The following is a 12,185-nucleotide window of genomic DNA, read 5'->3' as shown; positions in this document are numbered from 1 at the left end:
AACAGTTGCAAACTATTACACATAGAATGGATAAACAACAAGATCCTACTTTATAGCACAGGGTTCTATATTCAATATCCTGTGATAAACCATAGTGGAAAAGAATATGAAAAAAGAATATATATATATATATACCTATACACATATATGTGTGTGTGTGTGTCATTTTGCTGTACAGAAGAAATTAAATACACCATTGTAAATCAACTTCAATAAAATTTTCAAAAAATTATACTTTGACCCAGCTCACTGGTCGAACTAATTCTCTCCCATATTTCACTGCTACAAAGAGAAGTCTCACTCACTGTCCCTTTTTTGCTACCCCATTACTGTATAACGCACTATAAGTGGATTCTGTCTCCACTGTGCTACTGACATGCTCCCAGGGTGGTGGCTTCCTCCCTATCACAGATCTCAGCACTTCCTCAGCCTCATAGTCTCTTCTCTTTGCACCTCCTGACCTTGCTGACCACCCACTCCATCTTGCTCTGTGTCAGGCCATGAGGGCTAGAGGAATTCAGCCATGGAAGATCTTTCAACAGCATCATTTAAACTGGTTTTAATGTCTATAAAATTCAAGTCACTGATGAAAACGCTATAGCTCTCAGAATGTGCATCATGGCTTCATATTGAAAGGAATATATGTAGCTTGCTGACATCAAATCATACCTTATTGCTTCTCTTAGTAGACATGACTGGTAATTATTTTGAAAATGATGTATTTTAAAATGCGTGCAGGTCCCTTTTTCCACCAGAGGCCAAGGGAGCCCTGTAAAGTGGGAGGACGGTGCTGGAGGTCCTGGTGCTGCTGTCAGGGGATGCTACTGGGGAATAAGCCTAACACAACTGCTCCTCCCAGGAGCCCACCAACATTTCCATCCCAGACTTCACCATCAGGGCCGGAATGGAAATTACCTCAAGGCTGTCACACCATCACAAAACTGAGATGGGACCAGCCTGATGCACCCTCACCTCCAGCTGCTCCCTGCACTCTGAGTCCAGCCTGTCCCTACGCCCCTGTTCTCGCAACCCAAGGACAGGGATGAGCAGAGCCACTGGCGTTTGTGGGCAGCCTCAGTGAAGCTCTGTTGGCAGCTCTGCCCCAGTGTGGCAGTCAAAGATGTGCCTTGAGGTCAGAGAAGTGTCCCAAGGATGATCCCAACCTGATGTGGTGGGCATGCCCAGAGCTCTTCATCCACTGCAGTACAGCTGTCAGGCACTGGGGGACAAGGGGCAGAGCCCAGGGTCTTTCTGGAAGACCCCTGAGGGTGCCCCTTCACCATCAAGTTCTGCAGCTGGCAGGATCAGGAAGGCAGCTGCAACTTCAGGGCCCCTATGGGGCCCCAACAACCCCAGCTGTTCTTGCCTCCTGGAGATGAACCTGGAGTTCCATCTCTAACAGTGTGAACAAGTCAGGTCTCCCCACTTCCAGTACAGGTAGGTGCACATTTATAGAGGAGCAGTATACACATGAGGCACATCTGGCCAGGGGCCACTATTATTATTGTGATTTAGTTGCTCAGTCATGTCCAACTCTTTGCGACCCCGTGGACTGTAGACTGCCAGGCTCCGCTGTCCATGGGATTCTCCAGGCAAGAGTACTGAAGTGGGGTGCCATTTCCTAAGGGGACCTGAAAGAGTTCCTGCCTGTAGCAGATGGCCAAGAACTTCCACAAGATTTACAACTTCCCAAGTGGCGCTCATGGTAAAGAATCCTTCTGCAAATGCAGGAGACGTGAGAGACACAGGTTTGATCCCTGGGTCAGGAAGCTCCCCTGGAGGAGGCCATGGCCACCCACTCAAGTATTCTTGCCTGGAGAATCTGTAGGGTCGCAAAAGAGTCAGACACGACTGAAGCAACTTAGCACGGAGGCACTCATGGCCGAAAAGGACCAGGAGATGGCTTTCTTGTCCTCCTCAATGGGCAAGCCCTCGGAGAAGGTTGACCAACTGGAAAAGAACCTAAACTTAGGTTTGATTGTCCTGGAGTGAAGCCAGAGGCAAACTCAGCGAGGACCTCAAGGAGTTCTGGAGGGAACTCTTCAATAGGCATATCCTGCATCAGTGTATCACTGAACATAGACATCCAAGGCTCCTGTGACCTTCAGCAGATCCTTAAGTGCAAAGGAAACTGCAGAGTCATCAGGGCCCTGTCTGGTGCCCCTATGTCTACTCCATGGGTGACCTCCTGTAAAAAGACACTTGTACCATGAGCAAGTGTCAGAAGATGCTGGGCTCTGACGGAATTGTGCCTGCACCCTGCATCAGGGTGCAAGCTTGCATGGTAAGCAATGGTATGGTATGGCAGCTCAGTAGACTGTGCCATCACCTGAGGGACATCCAGAGCCTGTAGGAGAATACCTCCTGGGCCCAGACAAGCATTGTGCACACTGGCCTCATCACTCAGCATTCTCTTTAGCAGATCCATGAAGGCCATTGGGTCTGGGACATCATGGATGGGCACTGAGATGACCTTGAAGAAGCCATACGTGGGCCTCAATCACTAGGTGCAGGCCTTGGTGGCCACCCAGAACCATCTGTACCTGGAAGGCCACTCCTAACCAAATAGCCAAGATCTGGGATGTCTGGACACTCAACTGCATCCATGACCTGCAGACATTGGCAGAGGGGTCACCATGATGGATCACCAGTGACTGCCGCACCAGAAGAACCTTATCCACATGTGTGACACCAAGTCCAAGCAGCAGGTGCAGATCTTGGAGGGCCACGTGAGCAGCGTGCCAGCTGAGGCATCTTGTCACCAGACCAGATCAGTCTCCAGCACATTCTATGGTCTCTCAAGGATAACACAATCAGTGCTGGGAAAGTTTGGACAGAGAATCCAGGCCAGCTCTTGACTTCCTCTGGCCCCTTCCTAGGCCTGTCTGAACTGGACTGACCACACAAGTGATCTCGGAGTCTCTGCTTACCCTGTGAGACAAGACAGCAGGCTAAACAGAGAAGCTCAGCCAGTTGGGCAGTTCCCTCCCACCCTATTCCCCACAAGCCTCTCTCTGCTTGGCCCTGCCATTGTTTGCCTCCAGGACAAAGCTTAGCACCCTCTCTCTGGGTACCAAGAAAAATGCTGGTCCAGCCCACCTTCTGTCCCCATTCCAGACAGACAGCAGGTCTCTTCACTTACTTTTTCTAGACCTTTTTAGATTGTATATAGTTTTAATCATTTCCTGATTGAAATAAAAGCTCACAGACTGTGAAAAAAATTAACTAAAACACATGCAGATTGAAATCTTTAGTTCAGTTCAGTAACTCAGTCGTGTCTGACTCCTTGCAACCCCATGAATCGCAGCACGCCAGGCCTCCCTGTCCATCACCAACTCCTGGAGTTCACTCAGACTCACGTCCATTGAGTCAGTGATGCCATCCAGACATCTCATCCTCTGTCATCCCCTTCTCCTCCTGCCCCCAATCCCTCCCAACATCACAGTCTTTTCCAATGAGTCAACTCTTCCCATGAGGTGGCCAAAGTACTGGAGTTTCAGCTTTAGCATCATTCCTTCCAAAGAAATCCCAGGGCTGATCTCCTTCAGAATGGACTGGTTGGATCTCCTTGAAGTCCAAGGGACTCTCAAGAGTCTTCTCCAACACCACAGTTCAAAAGCATCAATTCTTCAGCGCTCAGCTTTCTTCACAGTACAACTTTCACATCCATACATGACCACAGGAAAAACCATAGCCTTGACTAGACGCACCTTTGTTGGCAAAGTAATGTCTCTGCTTTTGAATATGCTATCTAGGTTGGTCATAACTTTCCTTCCAAGGAGTAAGCGTCTTTTAATTTCATGGCTGCAGTCACCTACTGCAGTGACTTTAGAGCCCTCAAAAATGAACTCTGACACTGTTTCCACTGTTTCCCCATCTATTTCCCATGAAGTGATGGGACCAGATGCCATGATCTTCGTTTTCTGAATGTTGAGCTTTAAGCCAACTTTTTCACTCTCCACTTTTACTTTCATCAAGAGGCTTTTAGTTCCTCTTCACTTTCTGCCATAAGGGTGGTGTCATCTGCATATCTGAAGTTATTGATATTTCTCCCGGCAATCTTGATTCCAGCTTGTGCTTCTTCCAGCCCAGTGTTTCTCATGATGTACTCTGCATATAAGTTAAATAAACAGGGTGACAATATACAGCCTTGACGTACTCCTTTTCCTATTTGGAACCAGTCTGTTGTTCCATGTCCAGTTCTAACTGTTGCTTCCTGACCTGCATATAGGTTTCTCAAGAGGCAGGTCAGGTGGTCTGGTATTTCCATCTCTTTCAGAATTTCCCACAGTTTATTGTGATCCACACATTCAAAGGCTTTGGCATAGTCAATAAAGCAGAAATAGATGTTTTTTCTGGAATTCTGTTGCTTTTTCCATGATCCAGCAGATGTTGGCAATTTGATCTCTGGTTCCTCTGCCTTTTCTAAAACCAGCTTGAACATCTGGAAGTTCATGGTTCACATATTGCTGAAACCTGGCTTGGAAAATTTTGAGCATTACTTTACTAGCGTGTGAGATGAGTGCAATTGTGCAGTAGTTTGAGCATTCTTTGGCATTGCCTTTCTTTGGGATTGGAATGGAAACTGACCTTTTCCAGTCCTGTGGCCACTGCTGAGTTTTCCAAATGTGCTGGCATATTGAGTGCAGCACTTTCACAGCATCATCTTTCAGGATTTGAAACAGCTCAACTGGAATTCTATCACCTCCGCTAGCTTTGTTTGTAGTGACGCTTTCTAAGGCCCGCTTGACTTCACATTCCAGGATGTCTGGCTCTAGGTGAGTGATCACACCCTCATGATTATCTGGGTCGTGAAGATCTTTTTTGTATAGTTCTTCTGTGTATTCTTGCCACCTCTTCTTAATATCTTTTGCCTCTGTTAGGTCCATACCATTTCTGTTCTTCATTGAGCCCATCTTCGCATGAAATGTTCCCTTGGTATCTCTAATTTTCTTGAAGAGATCTCTGCTGCTACTGCTAAGTCACTTCAGTCGTGTCCAACCCTGGGTGATCCCATAGACGGCAGCCCACAAGGCTCCCCTGTCCCTGGGATTCTTCAGTCAAGAGTACTGGAGTGGGGTGCCATTGCCTTCTCTGGAAGAGATCTCTAGTCTTTCCCATTCTGTTGTTTTCCTCTATTTCTTTGCATTGATCGTTGAAGAAGACTTTCTTATCTCGCCTTGCTATTCTTTGGAACTCTGCATTCAGATGCTTATCTCTTTCCTTTTCTCCTTTGCTTTTCACTTCTCTTCTTTTGACAGCTATTTGTAAGGCCTCCTCAGACAGCCATTTTGCTTTTTTGCATTTCTTTTCCATGGGGATGGTCTTGATCCCTGTCTCCTGTACAATGTCATGAACCTCATTCCATAGTTCATCAGGCACTCTATCTATCAGATCTAGTCCCCTAAATCTATTTCTCACTTCTGCTGTATAATCATAAGGGATTTGATTTAGGTTATACCTGAATGGTCTAGTGGTTTTCCCTACTTTCTTCAATTTAAGTCTGAATTTGGCAATAAGGAGTTCATGATCTGAGCCACAGTCAGCTCCTGGTCTTGTTTTTGTTGACTGCATAGAGCTTCTCCATCTTTGGCTGCAAAGAATATAATCAATCTGATTTCAGTGTTGATCATCTGGTGATGTTCATGTGTCGAGTCTTCTCTTGTGTTGTTGGACGAGGGTGTTTGCTATGACCAGAGCATTTTTCTGGCAAAACTCTATTAGTCTTTGCCCTGCTTCATTCCATATTCCAAGGCCAAATTTGCCTATTACTCCAGGTGTTTCTTGACTTCCTACTTTTGCACTCCAGTCCCCTATAATGAAAAGTACCCCCTAAAATGAACGTGGGTGGCTGCAACGGCACATAGAGCGCAGCGGAGAGGAGCTACCCCACGTCCGAGGTCAGGGGCAGAAGCCGGGAGGACCCCATGCCCAGTGGGCGGTGGCCAAGAGGATCTACCCCACAGCCAAGGTCAGGGGCGGCAGCCAGGAGGAGCTACCCCATGCCCGAGGCCAGGGGCAGCGGCCAGGAGGAGCAACCCCAGGTCCAAGGAGCGGTGGCTTCACGGGCACAGGAGGGCCTAGAGGAGCTATTCCACATCAAGGTCAGGAGGGGCTGCGATGAGGAGATACCCTTCATCCAAGGTAAGGAGCAGCAGCTGCACTTTGCTAGAGCAGCCGTGAAGAGATACCCCACGTCCAAGGTAAGAGAAACCCAAGTAAGATGGTAGGTGTTGCAAGAGGGCATCAGAGGGCAGACACACTGGAACCATAATCACAGAAAACTAGTCAATCTAATCACACTAGAACCACAGCCTTGTCTAACTCAATGAAACTAAGCCATGCCCGTGGGGCAACCCAAGACGGGCGGGTCATGGTGGAGAGGTCTGACAGAATGTGGTCCACTGGAGAAGGGAATGGCAAACCACTTCAGTATTCTTGCCTTGAGAACCCCATGAACAGTATGAAAAGGCAAAATGATAGGATACTGAAAGAGGAACTCCCCAGGTCAGTAGGTGCCCAATATGCTATTGGAGATCAGTGGAGAAATAACTCCAGAAAGAATGAAGGGATGGAGCCAAAGCAAAAACAATACCCAGTTGTAGATGCGACTGGTGACAGAAGCAAGGTCCGATGCTGTAAAGAGCTATATTGCATAGGAATCTGGAATGTTAGGTCCATGAATCAAGGCAAATTGGAAGTGGTCAAACAGGAGATGGCAAGAGTGAACGTTGACATTCTAGGAATCAGCAAACTAAAATGGACTGGAATGAGTGAATTTAACTCAGATGATCATTATATCTACTACTGAGGGCAGGAATCCCTCAGAAGAAATGGAGTAGCCATTACGGTCAACAAAAGAGTCCGAAATGCAGTACTTGGATGCAATCTCAAAAACGACAGAATGATCTCTGTTCGTTTCCAAGGCAAACCATTCAGTATCACAGTAATCCAAGTCTATGCTCCAACCAGTAACGCTGATGAAGCTGAAGTTCAACAGTTCTATGAAGACCTACAAGACCTGCTAGAACTAACACCCGAAAAAGATGTCTTTTTCATTCACACCTTTAAAATACTTTAAAAGTCACCTGCTTTTCTAGTGTTCAGCTTAGAACTGTTTTTCCCAAGAAGAGACTAGTTCCATTTTCTGCCTTACTCTGTTTATTACCAAGGACTTGCAGGGGGTAAGAAGGAGAGACAGGGAGCCCTGGGGAAAAGACTAGGCTGCTTGGTGTTCACAAGAGCACAAGGCCATCCGAGTCCTTCCACACCAGGATTCTTTGTCAGATCTCTGAGAAGATAACTAAGGTTGATGAGGATTCAAGGCAGACATCCCTGGAATATTGCTATCATTCACATCCTCTCTCAGCCTTACGATTCCCTCCCTCCATCCCTGTTCTGATGCAGCTTTTGTCAGATTCCATCTCCTGCTCCACCCCTCACTATGTCCAAGGCAGCCCTTTTGGTTTAATCCTGACAGTCAACAGGAGCTGATCTGGGGGGATAAACCCAAAAGATAGGCACCCCCCTTAGATGACATTCCCATCTGTGCTCCCCTTGTGTTTCTGGATGTTTTATCCATCCTCCCTAATATATACAAGGGAAGCTCTCTAAGCTACACAGTGTGACTCTTCTATTAACAAGAAAGGCACTTACTCAAGATGCCCAAAGGGCAGAGGAGGACACTGCATTTTTATCAGAGTTCACAGAACCTCTTCACCCCAGATCATGGATTTAATACACAAGGCACTGTCTACCTGCCCCTCCTACTGATACAGGAAACGCTTTATCAGAAGTCCAGGCTATTGTCCAACTCATCTAAAAGAATTTGGGTGAGGAACACAAAGCACAAAGGAAAACACAAACGCACACAGAGGGGCAATGAGAACAAGGAAGCAAATTATTTAATCACTTTCACAGAAGCGAAAGTTACATACTCCGAGAAGAAGAGTGTGAGTGTCCTCAGAAGTGAGGGGCACACTGTAGGGTTGTTGATCTCCTCTCACTTTATTTTTACCCCTTTGAATGGGTGGAGGTCTTTTGATTAAAGGTGCGATATTCATTGAGTTGAGGCGGGGCCTGTATTGCACCAGTTTCCATCAGCCCCCGGTCTTGCCCATTTGTCTCCTGAAGTCATTGGACATTGGCTGAAAGAGTTGTTCTGCCTTAAATGTTCCCTTACGAGTCCAGCACCACATGTGGAAGGTCGTACAGCGGTCATCAGCTTCCTATGCATTTTTTATCTCACAAGCTCCATAAAAACTCTTTCAGGGTCAGAGTTTCTTGCTCAGATGTTACAAAGTTTCTGTTTTAGATACCATTCCTCTGTTGTGTCATGGCCTCCCTAAGTGCAAAACAAGGAGGTGGCTTTGCTTTTCTGCCTAATGCCTGACCCTGTCCTTCCTGCTTCAGTAGGACTAGTCCCTTCTAGGAGCGGTTCAGCCTCTCCTGGGTAGTCACTCATCCTGATGGTGATGGAAATACCTCAAGAATCCCCTTTGCCTGACCAAATTGAAGAGGCAAAGCAACCACATGAGCAAAAGGAAACCTAGAATCCTAAGTGGACAGTCATTCCTCTACCAAAGAAAAGAGGTGCAAGTTTCCAGAGATGGAAACTGCCCAGATTCCTATGATGCCACTCTATCCATGATGTCCAAATTAGTAGAGGCAATGTGAAGGAAAAGACCAAGGCCAACAGTGGGCTTCAGATGTGATCCTATGTTTTCATCATCTTCTTTTTTTATTCAATATTGCTGTGACTTTGTGATTTATAAGAAAATGTACTTGATCTTCTTCCCTGTTTCTGGCACAGAGCTCCCCCTTTAGAATTTCTTAAGTGTGCATAGTGAGAAGGGTGTCTTTGATTATGTTAATGAGATGGCTTAGGACCCCATGTTAGGATGGAGGCTGGTTGCCAGGGAGCCAACCATGAGATCATAGGGTGAGAACTCTCAGTCCCACTTCCCCTCTGGGGAGGGGATATGGGCTGGAAACTGAATTCAGTCACCAACGGTCAATGACTTAATCAACTGTGCCCACATAATGAAGCCTCCATTTGGTTTTTCAAGCCCAGAATAACAAGGTTCAAAGAGCTTCTGGGTTATCGAACATATAGAGATTTGGGGAGAGTGGTGTGTTCAGGGTATGGAGGCTCTGCATCCTTTCCCCAGACCTTGCCCTTCACATCTCTTCCATCTGACTGTTCCTGAGTTATATCCTATCATATGAAACCAGTAGTCTAGTGAGTAAAATACTTCTGAGCTGTGTGAGCCACTCAGCAAATTTGTGAAACCCAAGAAGGAGATCACTGTAGCCTTCAATCTATAGCCAGTTGGTCAGAAGCCCAGGTGACAACCTGGACTTGCAATTGGTGGAGCAGGACAGAACTCAACTTGTGGGTCAGACACTATCTCCAGATAAACAGGGACAGAGTTGAGATGAGTTATAGGACACCCATTGAGAAGGAAATGGCAACACACTCCAGTATTCCTGCCTGGAGAAACCCATGGACACAGGAGCCTGGCAGGCTACAGTCCATGGAGTCACAAAGAGTCAGACATGACTGACTGACTAAGCATAAATATGACACCCAGCTGGTAGCTATCCAAGAGTTGCTTGTTAGTGTGGGAGAAAATACCCCTACATGTACACATTCTGAAATGGGTGATCAGAATCCATTAGTTCTTAATTTTTCTGATGAGTATCAAGAGTGGCAGGAGAAAAATCAACAACCTCAGATATGCATATGATACCACTCTGATGGCAGAAAATGAAGAGGAATTAAAGAACCTCTTAAGGAGGGTGAAAGAGGAGACTGAAAAAAGCTGGCTTAAAGTTCAACGTGAAAAAAACAAAGATCATAGCATCTGGTCCCATCATGGCAAATAAAAAAGGAAAAAGTGGAAGCAGGGACAGATTTTCTTCTCTTGGGCTGCAAAATCACTGAAGATGGTAACTACAGCCATGAAATTAAAAGATGCTTGCTCCTTGAAAGGAAAGCAATGGCAAATCTAGACAGCATATTAAAAAGCAGAGTCATTACTTTGCCAACAAAGGTCCATCTAGTCAAAACTATGGTTTTCCAGTAGTCATGTACATATGTGAGAGTTGGCTGAGTACAGAAGGCTGAGTGCCAAAGAATTGATGCTTTTGAATTGTAGTGCTGGAGAAGACTCTTGAGAGTCCCTTGGACTGCAAGATCAAACCAGTCAATCCTAAAGGAAATCAGCCTTGAGTATTCATTGGAAGAACTGATGCTGAAGCTGAAGCTCCAATACTTTGGCCACCTGATGTGAAGAGCTGACTCACTGTGAAAGATTGAAAGCAAAATGGAAAGAGGGCAACAGAGGATGAGATGGTTAGATAGCATCACTGACTCAATGGACATGAATTTGAGCAAACTCTGGGAGACAGTGAAGGACAGAGGAGCCTAGCATGTGACCTCCATGAGGTCCCAAAGAGTCAGACATGACTTACCAACTGAACAACAATAAAAAATCACTTACATGCTTAACACCTGTTTTCCTTCTAGAGGGAAACTAGTGAGGACCCAAGAAAAGAACACAGGCTTTGGAATTTAGATGCAGGATGAAAACCCTGCTTTACCTCTACTATTAATAGTATTCTTTCTGAGCTTCAATTTCCTCATCTATAAAGCAGAAATAAAAGTATCAATAGCATTTACCTCATAGAGGTGCTGAGAAGATGTCATCCATGAATATATAGCACCTAACAGATGGACCTAACAGAACCAGAAGATATTAAGAAGAGGTGGCAAGAATACACATAAGAACTGTACAAAAAAGATCTTCACGACCAAGATAATCACAATGGTGTGATCAGTGACCTAGAGCCAGACATCCTGGAATGTGAAGTCAAGTGGGCCTTAGAAAGCATCACTATGAACAAAGCTAGTGGAGGTGATGGAATTCCAGTGGAGCTATTTCAAATCCTGAAAGATGGTGCTGTGAAAGTGCTGCACTCAATATGCCAGCACATTTTGAAAACTCAGCAGTGGCCACAGGACTGGAAAAGGTCAGTTTTCATTCCAATCCCTAAGAAAGGCAATGCCAAAGAATGCTCAAACTACCACACAATTGCACTCATCTCACACACTAGTAAAGTAATGTTCAAAATTCTCCAAGCCAGGCTTCAGCAATATGTGAACTGTGAACTTCCAGATGTTCAAGCTGGTTTTAGAAAAGGCAGAGGAACCAGAGATCAAATTGCCAACATCCGCTAGATGATTGAAAAAGCAAGAGAGTTCCAGAAAAACATCTATTTCTGCTTTATTGAAAATGCCAAAGCCTTTGACTGTGTGGATCACAATAAACTGTGGAAAATTCTGAAAGAGATGGAAATACCAGACCACCTGACCTGCCTCTTGAGAAACCTATATGCAGGTCAGGAAGCAACAGTTAGAACTGGACATGGAACAACAGACTGGTTCCAAATAGGAAAAGGAGTACATCAAGGCTGTATATTGTCACCCTGTTTATTTAACTTATATGCAGAGTACATCATGAGAAACACTGGGCTGGAAGAAGCACAAGCTGGAATCAAGATTGCCAGGAGAAATATCAATAACCTCAGATATGCAGATGACACCACCCTTATGGCAGAAAGTGAAGAAGAACTAAAAAGCCTCTTGATGAAAGTGAAAGAGAAGAGTGGAAAAGTTGGCTTAAAGCTCAACATTCAGAAAACGAAGATCATTATATCTGGTCCCATCACTTCATGGGAAATAGATGGGGAAACAGTGGAAACAGTGGCTGACTTTATTTTTGGGGGCTCCAAAATTACTGCAGATGATGATTGCAGCCATGAAGTTAAAAGACACTTACTCCTTGGAAGGAAAGTTATGACCAACCTAGATAGCATATTCAAAAGCAGAGACATTACTTTGCCAACAAAGGTGCGTCTAGTCAAGGCTATGGTTTTTCCAATGGTCATGTATGGATGTGAAAGTTGTACTGTGAAGAAAGCTGAGCGCCGTAGAATTGATGGTTTTGAACTGTGGTGTTGGAGAAGACTCTTGAGAGTCCCTTGGACTGCAAGATGATCCAACCAGTCCTGGTGGATCTCTCTCTAAAGGAAATCAGTCCTGGGATTTCTTTGGAAGGACTGATGCTAAAGCTGAAACTCCAATACTTTGGCCACCTCATGTGAAGAGTTGACTCATTGGA

Source organism: Bos indicus, chromosome 9 (assembly GCF_029378745.1).
Source record: "Bos indicus isolate NIAB-ARS_2022 breed Sahiwal x Tharparkar chromosome 9, NIAB-ARS_B.indTharparkar_mat_pri_1.0, whole genome shotgun sequence".
In the NCBI taxonomy this organism is placed as follows: Eukaryota; Metazoa; Chordata; class Mammalia; order Artiodactyla; family Bovidae; genus Bos; species Bos indicus.
Note: the sequence above shows the minus strand (reverse complement) of the source record.